Source organism: Wolffia australiana, chromosome 5 (assembly GCF_029677425.1).
Source record: "Wolffia australiana isolate 7733 chromosome 5, ASM2967742v1".
Lineage (NCBI taxonomy): Eukaryota > Viridiplantae > Streptophyta > Magnoliopsida > Alismatales > Araceae > Wolffia > Wolffia australiana.
This window is the reverse complement of record NC_135839.1, coordinates 12,204,902-12,217,869: the sequence shown is the minus strand read 5'-3', so window position 1 is coordinate 12,217,869 and position 12,968 is coordinate 12,204,902. Positions and strand designations below refer to the sequence as shown.

Below are 12,968 nucleotides of genomic sequence, written 5' to 3'. Positions count from 1 at the left end.
CACATCGATTTATTTGGTTGGGTGCTCCTCCACTATTCTGACCCTGCCATAATGAGATCATTTTTTCATTCATCTTTTCCATAGCTTTTCCCATCATGACACCTATCTGTTTTTCAATTCGATCCATAGTAATCTGGGGTTCAACCCCCCTAACATCCAACAATCCACCTTTCCGAGGAGTAACCCTAACATGATCGGAGGCATCTTGGTGATAGGCTAAATTGTCGGACATCTTTTGTAGGAGTGCCATGGCTTCATCTTCGTACATATCTGCTATTGCTCCTCCACTTGAAATATCAACTCTTCCTTTTTCGACATCATTCAAGCCTTCATAAAAAATTTGCACTAACTCCCATTTTTGAATGCCATGGTGGGGGCACTTCCTAATGAGCCCCATCAATCTCTCCCATGCTTCGCTGAAGGTATCATTTCCCTGCTGAAAATTTCTAATCTCCCTTCTGAAAGAGTTTGTCCTCGCCATTGTATAATATCTTTTTAGAAAGCTCTTCTCCATATCATTCCACGATTCGAAATTTGTCCCCAATGTTCTAAACCAATCCTTGGCTCTATCCTTAAGGGCATGAGGGAATAGTTTCATTCTCACAGCTTCCTTTGAAATTCTGGGATAAGTACAACTATCACAGGCTTCATAAAATGTTTCTAAGAAGTCATAGGGCTCTTCGTTTGCCTTCCCTAAAAAGGATGATAATAACTGAAATTGGTGTGGATCAATTCTAAACATCACATCATCTCCAATAGGGGCAGATACCTTGGTTAAGATGGGGGTTTCAGCTGGTGTGGAATACTCTCTGATCCTCCTACGTCCATCGTTAACTACCTCAATATTTCCTGTTCCATTGCCTATTAGGTCCATTGGTAAAGTTCTAATCAATGTCTCCTCTACGAATGTGGGTTCAGTGAAAGATGATTCGGGTGTGCCGGAGTCTACTACAGGAGAATTTCTGTCACTACTCCCTGATTCAAATCCAGACCTAAGCTTCATACAAAACCACTAATTCAAACACAACACCCGTTAGTCGTTAGCCACCAAATCACTTTGAATTTAAAATTGATACAAGGAATCTTATCAAAAATTAGATCAACACTTGCCCAATTTTGTTTATGAATAAAGGCACGTTGAATTCTTTAGCGTTGCTTCCCCGGCAACGGTGCCAATTAATAAGCCGAAAATAGGGGTAAAAATTATGAATTTTTAGCCCTTGTCGTTGTGAATTTTGGCTTAAGCAATAAAATTTATAAAAACTCTACTTAAGATGTATAGAGATAAGTACGAGTGTCGTCCAAGGTAAGCGAGTAAGAAATTCAATTTGATGATCTTTTTGGTGTTTTAATCCTAATTAGAGTGAATTTAATCTTCAATGAGGATCAAGTCACCCTAATTAGATGAGAATTTAGAAAGGGGGATAGAAGAGGTGAGATGAGTAGAAGAATTATGGACTCTAAATTGGCTTCTTTGATCCTAATGAAAGGATCCAAGAGGTCAATTAGAGAGGTTAAAAGGGAATTTTTAAATTGAGTTTGGTTTGTTTTTGCAACTTTTGTAATTCAGAACTGAAATGGGTAATTCAATCTCCTAAGAATTTTTTTAGAGTTTTTGTTTGGTAATGCAACTGAATGCCTGGGTAAATCCCTCAATTTCTCCTCTCAATCCTAATCAGGGCTTGTACATGCTGCTCAAGCCAAGCGATTTCGAAGTTCGGATTAGAATCGAGAAGAAGAAACAAACAACTTAACCAATTTCATTCAAAATGCATCAAAGTTCAAATACAATGAAGGTAAAAAAGTACCAAAAGGGTTGATCCAGTCTGGGGCTCCTCTGTGTCTTGCAGCTGTGATAGAGAACCATCAAGAATGACCCCCTCCTTCTCGAAATTCGGCTTTTATACCTAGGTAAAATGGAACAAATGACCATTTTATCCTTAATGAGTAATTAGTCTATATCTATCAATACAAGCTTGATCTTACAGATAGAAAGAGGGGATCAAGACGAACAAATCCATAAAAAAATCATCTCAATCGGACTTCAGGATCAAAAGTTATGAATAAATGAAGTTAAACCAATGTTAACCATTGGATTAATTCATTAATTAATTAATTTATTTTTTTTAACCTCAGGCTGACGTGTCGCCCGTCTATTGGAGGCGACATTTCAAATTCCTCAGGGGGGTTCTCTCTCCTTGCGCCACGTACCCCCCTGGCGAAAATATGAAAACAAACGAAAATTAAAAAAAGCGCATTTTTTATACGTTTCGATACGCACGTAACGTGCGTTTATTCATTACTCAGTCCACTTCTACTTCGCCCCGTCACCGCCCGTGCGTGCGCGTTGTACGTGCAGCGCGGGTGGTGAACTTACCTCTTGCAACTGACGTGTGCGCGACGGCGTTGGATTCTCATCCAACGGCCCTCATAGCTCCACGTCGACACCGGACTTATCCTTTCGCCCTTTTTTTCAGCGAACCCCTTAATAAAACGTGAAGTTGCAAATGGACGCCCCCCAAAAATATTTATAAATGTACCCATTTTTGCATTCTCTCTCCTCCGCTTTTCTCTGAAATATTAAAACAATTAATAATACATTTGCAATTAAACCCTAAACTATTTTAAATTGGATCTTTACGCTTGCAGTGGCGACCGACAGCTGTTTTCAGGGTCTTTTGCAACGAAAGTTTGCAAAAAGGCCCTTGAAAGTTTGAAAATAGTAAAAATACTTCTTTTTTTCTGTTATAAATATACCTTTTTTCTTAGAATAAATGCATTTCCTCTTCAAATAAATCTCAGAAAAATCTTAAAAATTCGTAAAAAATTCTAGAAAATTCTAGAAAATTCACCGATTCATTCCCATGCTGATAAATGTCGAAATAAAATATTAAATATGCCATTTCATTCAAAAATAGTTATTTTGAGCTTCAATAATTCCTTTAAAATTCATATAATTAACAGAAAATTAGGGGAAAATCAGAAATTACTTGAAAACACTATTTTCATGTAAATATATGATAACAACCCCATTTTAAGCTCTTTAAATGCATAAAATTGTGCTAATAACATGAGATAAAGACCGAATTTAGGGTGTTATCATATACCCCCCTGCTTAGACATTGCTAGTCCCTTAGCAACATCTAAGTATTTTGCCGCATTATCATTTCTTTCATCCTGTGGGTCAGACAACGAGTGTTGGAAGTGTTAAGTGCATCAATCACAAGCTGAGCTAAGACACTAAATGACAATTTGAGCCACGGCCTTTTCAGGAATGTGGGGTTCCTTTCTCCTTGGTTTGAATGCCTAAGTTGATGAGAAGGGAGTGTACTTGTTTCCAGGTATGACGTTGTACCCCTAAGGTAATCTCCCTTCACACATTTGATACTGGCCTCACGTCTCTCACAAACAAGATCACTCTCTCTCAGGGTGGCGGCCACCGAGTACTTGTCTCCCATTAGTGTTTCTCCACCCCAAAAATAGAGGCAGCCAATTTCTCCTCCTCTTTAGCACAGAAAATGAGGGTAACAAAAAGGGATATATCGCGTAATTGTTGGGGTTGTGATGCAAGAGATAGGAAAAACATGAGGGGACTTGAATAAGTGTGTTAAAAAATGTGGTGAATGTATGGTTGATGGAATGTGGTGCTACCTACGACAACCTACTCCCAAGATTTTTAGAAGAAGTGGGGGAGATAGCAGAGATGGGACCAATGCGATGATACAAAGATAAATAACAATATCACCCTGAATTGAAAGTTAACACCAGAAATTTTGCAAGTCAAACCCCTCTTTTCTCTTTGTCTTCTTCTCCTTCTTCTTGTCTTTTCTTTTCTTTTTTTAAACTTCTTTCTGCTTTTTATATATATATATATATGAAGGAGGGGGATGACAAAAAATGAAACACTTTCCATGATCTAAATGTTTTTCTAAACATCTTGTCACAACTAGCATGGGTGTTATAGCTCAGATCGACGGTCATCAGCGCGTTCATGATCCCCGCCACGCCGTGGGCGGCGCCCAAGTACTTCTTCCCGTGCCACTCGTACATCAGCGGCCACTCGCTCCCGCTCCTCCGCGCCTGCTCCCTCCCTTCCTCGACTATCTTCTTCGCCATGGCAGCCTACAGATGGTCTAGGGAGAAGAGACAGAAGAATAAGATTTAGATAATGCAGAGCGAATTATGGACAGAAAAAGAGTTGAAGAGGCAGTATCGGAGTGATACCGTGGAAAGTGAGATAGACGTACTTGGGAGATAGGTATATCTTCGGTAGTGGAAGCAAGGTGGTGGAGTCAAGTTATGATGGATATGGCGTGAAGTGTGTGGAACAATGAGGTGGATGGAGATGGTGGATTCTGTGCATAAGAGTTGGAGAATGATTGCTCCTATTTTGGAATGAAAGTAGGCTAATGGTGGGACAAAATACAAAAGTGGGATCGGCTATGTTGAGCTGATGGAATGGGGGCTCTCAATTCACTCAATCACTTCCCTTTGAAGCATAGAGCTTCTACCCTTGACTTTCCATCATCTAATCACCTACTAGACACCCTCCCCAATTTGAGATTGAATCCACATCGCTCAAAATCACCTGTGTTGCACCTCAACATGTTCTTGATCCGCCCTAGGAGCTTAACTTCTCTACACATGTTCGAAAACCACAGGATGAAAGGTATGACTCATGTATATGCATGTTAAAGATGATTACAAGCAGGTTCAATTCATATAATATTCTTTAAAATTAAATGCATGAGTCCCAGTTCGCCACATAAAATGACCCAGCTCCCCCCTACTAAAACGTGCATGGTCCTCAATGCATAGCTACTAAAATCATGAAGAGTAAAACTGAGGTAAGAAGGGAAAACAGTGATATTGGAGACATTAGGCCCAATGGCATTATGAATAAGAGATCCTGGCGATAGTGCTGATTTAGGGTGTTATTTGCAGCCGACACTGGGCGCTTGGTGGGGGCGGCCCTGAGTGGGGCGGCTGATGCTAGGCGCTTGGCGTGGGCTGCCCTAAGCGTGGCAGCCGGCGTTGGGCGCTCGGTGCGGTGACCCTGAATGGGGCGGCTGACACTAGCTATCGTGGCACTAGGGGCCCTGGTTGGGGCGAGTGGCACTAGGCGCTTTGCACGGGCGACCCAGAATGGGGCGACCAGCACTGGGCACTTGGCGCGGGCAGCCCTGGATGGGGCGGCTAGCGCTGGCTTTCCTAGCGCTGGTGGTTCTCATTAGGGCGGCTGGCGTTCGGGGTAGAACTGGTGCAGGTGGAAGAGAGAGAGGGAATGAAAGACAAAAAGGAAGGAGAGGAGAGAGAGAGAGAGGGCGATAGAGGGAGGGAGGAAGATGGTGGCTAGTGTGTGGAGACGATGGCGGCCATGGTGGCAGCGACCTGAAGGACAAAGGAGGCTAGGGTAAGTCGTCCTAGAAGAGCTAACAAAAATTCAATTCCTGAATTATGACTTGCCAAATTGTTTCTTGGAACAATGGCCTATACATATAGGCCTTGGAGGAAAGAGAAAATACAGTCAATAAAAATAAAGACTAGCGACATGGTTTGTGTCACGTTCGGGGGAAGTTCTAAATCTATTTTTGGTGATGTGTCACAATGCGTGAAGGGGAGTGCGTGGGTGGAGACGTGCCTGATGCTGGCATGTTGACTTGGTCCGATGGCGGTGGCGCTTTCAGTGGTGGCGCTTCCGGTGTCGATGCGTCGACGTCGCCGTCACCAATTCCCCCCAGGTGTGAAGAACTCGACTACGTGGAGTAAGCACCAGAAGACTCCAGCATGGTCAGCAAGTCGGGGCGTAGACGAGCCAGGTCCTCTTCTGTGATCCACGTGTCATCCGTCGATGGTTTGCCCTGCCAACGAACAAGAAACTTCCGCACCGTCCCACCTTTGGTGAAGGTGATTACTTCGTCCAGTATTGCCTCGACGTTCTCTTGCCAATCAGAAGGTAGTGAGGGAGGGGTGGACAAGTCAAACTCACTCACCGGGAAGTCCAAGGGTAGAAAAGGGTCATTAGATGAAAGAGGTGGGGCTTTAAATGCGACCAAATTGGAAATATTAAAAGTAGTGCTTATCCCCCACGTGGAGGGTATGTCGATGGCATAGGCATTTTCCCCTACTCGTTTGAGGATCTGAAATGGCCTGGCACTACGAGCATGGAGCTTGGTAGCCCGCTTGGAAGAGAATCTCTCTGGCCTAACCATCACCATCACCATTTCACCTTCTTTAAATTTGCAAAAATGACGGTGTAAATCTGCGGTCTCTTTATATGCAGTGTTCCTACTCATGATGCGTTTATGAATATCCTCATGTAGACTTCTAATATGACATGCAAATTCATGACCATCATCTGAAACTCTAGCATGCGGTAACATGGGTATGAGGTCGGTAGGCTTACGAGGTGGATGACCATGCACAATTTCGAAGGGACTCATGCCAGTGGTGCGATTGATCGACGCGTTAGAGGCAAACTCAGCATGCGGAATGACGTTATCCCGAGACTTGAGATTATCCCCAACCAATGATTGTAATAGGTTGCCGACGCTTCTATTAACGACTTCAGTTTGACTCTCCGTTTGGGGATGAAAAGCCGTGGAAAATTTGAGCTTTGTTCCAAAGAGATGCCAAAGAGTCTTCCAAAAGTAGCTAGTGAATCTGACATCTCTGTCCAGTACTATACTTTTTGGAAGTCCATGGAGATGGACAACTTCATTGAAATAAATCTGAGTGACATGAGAAGCATCAGAAGTTTTAAAACAGGGGATGAAATGTGCCATTTTAAAAAAATGATCTACGACAACCATGATGGAATGATGACGCTTATGGGTCCTGGGAAGTCCAAAAACAAAGTCGATGCTCACGTCATCCCAAGGTTTGTCAGGGACCAGTAGAGGGGTATAAAGCCCAGTGTTCTACTTAACCTGCTTGGCGTGAGCACATACACTACATTGAGAAATGATATTAGCTATGCCTCACTTCAGGGTTGGCCAAAAGAACCTATTCTCTACCATGGTGATGGTTTTATCTCTCCCAAAATGACCACTAAGACCTCCGGCATGCATTTCCCATACAAGAAAATCTCTGAGGGAAGACTGTGGAATGCATACGCGGCGGTCATAAAATAAAAATCCATTTTCTAAAACATAGTCTCGGGTTTTCGGATTTGGGTAATTGCCTATGGTCTGGGTAATGGGTGCAAAGTCCGAGCAGTCAGGATAAAGATCCTTCATCTGGTCAAATCCGATAACTTCTACCTTCATTACGTTCAAGAGGTGGACACATCTACTAAGAGCATCGGCCACTCAATTCTCTACCCCTCTTTTATGCTGAAGGACGAAAGTATATGACTGGATTAATTCAACCCATCTAACATGTCTAAGGTTTAATTCCTGTTGGGAGTGGAGATATTTCAACGCTCCATGATCGGAGTAGAGGATGAATTCTTTAGAGAGTAAGTAGTGACGCCAATGACGTAAAGACTGGACAATAGCATAAACCTCTTTGTCAAAGGTGGAATATTTGAGTTTGGCATCGTTCAAATTTTCACTAAAGAATGCTATGGGATGGTTCTCTTGACTTAGTACTCCACCAGTTCCTAATCTCGATACATCACATGCAACCTCAAATACCTTATCAAAATTGGGTAAACGCAAAATGGGGACTTGTGTCATCTTAAGTTTGATATCGTCAAAAGATTTCTGCGCCATTGCAGTCCATTCGAAGTGGTTTCCCTTCAAGCACTTGGTCATGGGCCCCATTATAGTACTAAAACTAGAGATGAATCGCCTATAGAAACTGGCTAGGCCATGGAAGCCACGTACATCGTGGACGTTTCTGGGGGTCGGCCGTTGGTTTATGGCTTCTATTTGGTCGGATTGAGAGAAACTCCTTGTGCTGACAAGATAAAACCTAGGAAAGAGACATGATCGACAATAAACGAACACTTTTTGGATGTGCATATAACTGTTCGCTTTTCAGGACCTCATACACTAGACGTAGGTGTTGGACATGGTCCTGTTTGGACTTGCTATAAATGAGGGTATCATCTAAATAAACTACAACAAAACTTCCTATGAATGGTCTAAGAATATGATTCATCAAACGCTAGAAGGTACTAGGTGCATTCGACAAACCAAACAGCATCACTTTCCACTCGTATAATCTGTCCTTAATTTTAAACGTGGTTTTCCACTCATCACTAGGACGGATTCGGACTTGATGATAGTCACTCTTGAGATCTATTTTTGAGAAAATCCTGGAACCAGCCATCATATCAAACATGTCATCGATGCGAGGAATGGGAAACCTATAGTTAACGATGATTTTATTGATGGGTCTACTATCAATGCACATGCGTCAACTCCCATCTTTTTTTGGAGCTAGCAATGCGGGTACGGCGCATGGACTAAGACTCCCCTGAATGAATCCCTTTTCCAAGAATTCTTGGACCTGGCGTAAAGTTCCTTGTATTGCGTGTGATCCATACGGTAATGGGGAAGGTTTGGCAAGGAGGATCCTGGAATGAAATTGATGGCATGCTGAATTTGGCGCATAGGTGGTAAATCATTGGGTAGATCCTCGGGGAAGATGCTTTCGAATTCAGCTAATATTTGGGAGATCTCCGGTGGTGGGGGTGTAGAACTCTCAAAGGAATGATCAGGAATCATGGCTACAAAAATAGACATTTCACTATCTATTTCCTTGTGAAATTGACGTCCGTTGAGAATGCATAGACCTAAAGAAGGAGAGTCTGGTGTAGGTTTCTGTGGGTTGTGCGTATACAGGTGCTATGTAATCTTCTTGGCCTGATAGAGGAATGAGCAAGTATTACTCCTACCGAAGATATGTATGTCATTATCATATAACGATGGGCGACCTAGGATGATGCTTCCTACCTTCATGGGTAACACATCACATAGTACCTCATCCTCTTATGATTGAACTTTTAGAGGAAGGAGACACTGATTTCTCACAGGGATCGAGGTGGCATCGATCCAAGATACATAATGGGTGAGGAGGATCAATCAAAGGTAATCCCAAACGTGAAGTTATGACATCGGATATGGCACTGATACAACTACCGCTGTCTACGATCACCTTACACATCTTATCACAAATCTTAAAATATGTATAAAATATGGATGTTTTCAAGGCAGAATTAGCAGTGGAAGGCTAGGTAAGGTTGCCACAGACAAGTCCCCTAACTGAAGTAGATGGATCGTGACAAGGAAGGGATGGTGGGCAGTCATTGATGCTAGTGAAACTCACTTAAACTCATCCACGACGTAACTCTCTACTTTATACTCTTCCTCATCAATAGGCTGCTCATCTATGGTGGGCTCACTGTCGAAGGGCTCCTGCCTTATATTGAAGGTCCGCGTAGGGCATTGGGAAGCTCGATGGCCATGTCCTTGGCACTTGAAGCAGGTTATGCCTAAAGGACCAATCTAAACCGGATTGGATTGTGGGGGAGCTCTCGCAGTGGAATCGAGGGAAGACGACATACAGGTGTTAGGGGTAGCGAAGGATGGTGTCGGAGATGGAGGACGGGGCTCGGTGGGAGTGCGAGTGAGAATTGGTGTTGGTGTCGGGAGAACTAACAGTGGGTTACGCAAAGCTTAACGGTTGGAGTAAGCGGGATTGGATGAGTGAGCTTGATCAATGAGCGCAGAACGACTTATAATAGGAGTGTTGTAGAGGTTTTGACAGAGCTTAAGGTCTTCTATGATTTGATACCACTGCTCAAGTGTAGTGGTCTTGCAGACAAGTAATTCTGTCTCTAAATATGGATTAAGGCCAGTTCTAAATCGGGAGATAACAACTCGAGGGTTCTCCTCAACTCGACATCTCATGTAGAATTCTTCAAATTGAGTAATGTATTTGGAGATCGGACGTCTACCTTGATGTAGTTTATACCATTGATCTAAAAGATTATCTAAATAAGCAAGAGGGACGTATTTCTCACGCAGTTTTTCCTTCATTTGTGTCCAAGTATCTATGGGTGCCTTTTGTCGGTTGAAAATAAAAAATTCAAGGTTTTCCCAAAATATTTTTTTCTTGTCCTCCTAGTCTCATCTCGGCGTATTGGACTTTCTGCCACTCAAGCATGTTGTACCATTTGAAATAGCTATTCAACTTAGACTCCCAATCTAGATACTCTTTAGGATCACTAGAGCCTTCGTAATACGTAACATCGACTTTGACGCTTCTCTGAATTTGCTGCCATTGGTTGTCATGTTCCGCGCGGTGGTGATCGCGAGGGGGTACTCGTTCCTCAGGCGGATAAGGATCGTTCAACTCTGGATGATTCCCACTCCACCCTCGGTGTCTATCATCCAACAGATAGGGATCATTTCATGGGGGATGATTCCTACCACAATCTAGAACCCTCTCATCCGGGAGATAGTAATCGTCACGTGGTGGACGATTACCATCATGTGTCAGGTTCCTAACCGCAGGTGGATAGGAATCGTTCCGCGGGGGATGATTCTTATTTTGGCCTGGGATTCTGGGCTCAGGCAAATAGTAATCGACTCGACGATTCCTATTGTGGCCTGGTGGTCTAACTTTTGGAGGAATCAGATCGTCTCGTTCTGCTTACTGCTCGTGGATCTATTTTTGGGTCACATGGGATCATCAAATTTTTGATGATTCCTATCATGATCTCGAAATCTAGGTTCTGGCGGGTAGCGGTCTTCGTGATCATGACAGTGCTAATCGCGACCCTAATTTTTGAGTTGATAAGTCCGTTCACTAACCGCATCAATAGAATGGGTTAGACGGTTGTCCATGGTGGTTATTCATGTATTGATATCACGAAAACCGTCCTGGACAGCGTCTAACACGTGGCCAATGTCCCCACGTGAGGAAGATGGTGGAGCAGGCGGAGAGGACTCATGGACGGGAATGAACACGTTATGATCATCATGGGTTAGATCAGTCATAGGGGCAGAGACGCGTTTGCCTGAACGTAGATGCATGGAATGGAAATTATGAATGAAGACGTCCACGATGGCGGAAACAACTAGGATAACACAGGCTAGGCTCTGATACCAATTTGAAGCAGGACAACTAGGGGAGCTGACAATTAGGGAGATGGGGATGACAACGATGGGTGGACGATGTAGGATGAGTTTGGATAGAGGGACGGTCTAGATAGAGGGATAAAATAGACCGAAAAACCCACACGATTGAATTCAAAAACTTAAAACCAATGAAATAATGGTGGTGCAGCCCCGTTCCTTGTCGAGGGCGGGAGTATTGTCTTGATCCACCGCGACGATGCCAAAGCACCAAATCCAATGCTATGAATTCACATCCGCAGGAAATTTCAGGCAAGGAAGAATTTGTGGTAACTCCAAGAAATTCAAATCAAATATGATGGCGGTGGAAGAATCCTCATGAACATTGGATGAAGAATACGCAACACCAAAGGGTTCAGGCGTACCTCAGCACCGGAGTCCGTGATGAGGCTACAGGAAATTCAGTTTGTGACGTGATTGGGCAATCTGGGAATTGTAAGGCCCACTAGATGAAATATCTGGGTGTTTCGAGCATTGACCGGCCTTTGTAGTGACTTGATCGAGCTAGACTGAGAGACTCGACGCGTGAGGACTCTTGGGTGAGAAGTCGAACAGGCAGGCGCAAGCATGCGTAGGTGCTGGCGAGTGCTGACGTGCACGGGCACCTACGCGGGGGGTCCTAAGCGGGGTACCAATGTTGTTTGTCCAATGCGGGGGGGGGCCTTGAGTGGGCAGTCGACACTGGGCGCTTCGTGCGGGCTGCCCTGAGTGGGGCGTCCGGCTCTGGGTGCTTGGCGCGAGCGGCCCTGAGCGAGGCGGCTGGCGCTGGGCATTTGGCATGGACGGCCCTGAGCGGGGCGGCTGGTGTTGGGCACTCGGTGCGGTGGCCTTGAATGGAGCAGCTAGCCGTGGCTATCGTGGCATTGGCGGCCCTAGTTGGGGCGGCCGGCGCTAAGTGCTTGGCGCGGGCAGCCCAGAATGGAGCGACCGGTGTTGGGCGCTTGGCGCGGGCGGCCCTGGATGGGGCGGCCAGCACTGGCTTTCCTGGCGCTGGCGGTCCTGATTGGGGCAGCCGGCGCTGAGGGGAGAACTGGTGCAGGTGGAAGAGAGACACAGAAAGAAAGAGCGAAAGGAAGGAGAGGAAAGAGAGAGGGTGATAGATGGAGAGAGGAAGATGGTGGCTGGCGTGTGGAGACGATGGCGGCGGCGGTGACGGCTACCTGAAGGAGGAAGAAGGCTAGGGCAAGTCCTCCAAGAAGAGTTAACAAAAACTCAATCCCTGAATTATGACTTGCCTTAATGTTTCTTGGAACCATGGCCTATGCATATAGGCCTTAAAGGAAAGAGAAAAAATATAGTTAATAAAAATAAAGACGAGTGACGTGGTTCATGTCACGTCAGGGGGCAGTTTTATACCTGTCTCTGGCAACGTGGCACGATGCATGAAGGGGCGTGCGTGGGTGGAGATGTCCCTGATGCTGGCATGTTGACTTGGTCTAGTGGCTATGGCGGCATGTCCTTAGTAATGGCGTTGACTTCGGATGATGTGGTGGCGCTTCCGGTGTCGATGAATCGACGTCGTTGCTACCAGAGGATGTTTTCCAACATGAATGTCTTTCCAAAATGATTCTACTCCATGATATGATTAGAGGATTTCCATGTAAAACAAATGATTTACATGAAAGGGGAGAATACTTCTTAAGGATCTTACATATGGAGAAAGATTTGTAAATTTTTGAAGGATTTATTAGCAGAAAGTGGTCCCCTAGAGGAAGATTATTTTCTTAGAAAAATGAACATTATTAAGATTAAGATTGCTGAAATCTTGAATTTGCACTTTTGTGAAGATGAAAGACATGGGTACGACGAATCACAATCAGATGCTTCTAAGTTAAATTTTTTGGGTGATATGAGAGAAACGGTAGAAAGAGATGAGGA

The 12,968-nt window shown here is 44.3% G+C and overlaps 1 non-coding gene across 1 annotated transcript; it reads left to right on the top strand.

The window, feature by feature from the left end:
- The first annotated feature begins 362 nt into the window (after positions 1-362).
- On the top strand, positions 363-470 carry LOC144704009 (small nucleolar RNA R71). Its single transcript, XR_013581702.1, has one exon. It is a non-coding gene; the product is annotated as a small nucleolar RNA R71 (small nucleolar RNA).
- The last annotated feature ends 12,498 nt before the right edge of the window (positions 471-12,968 follow it).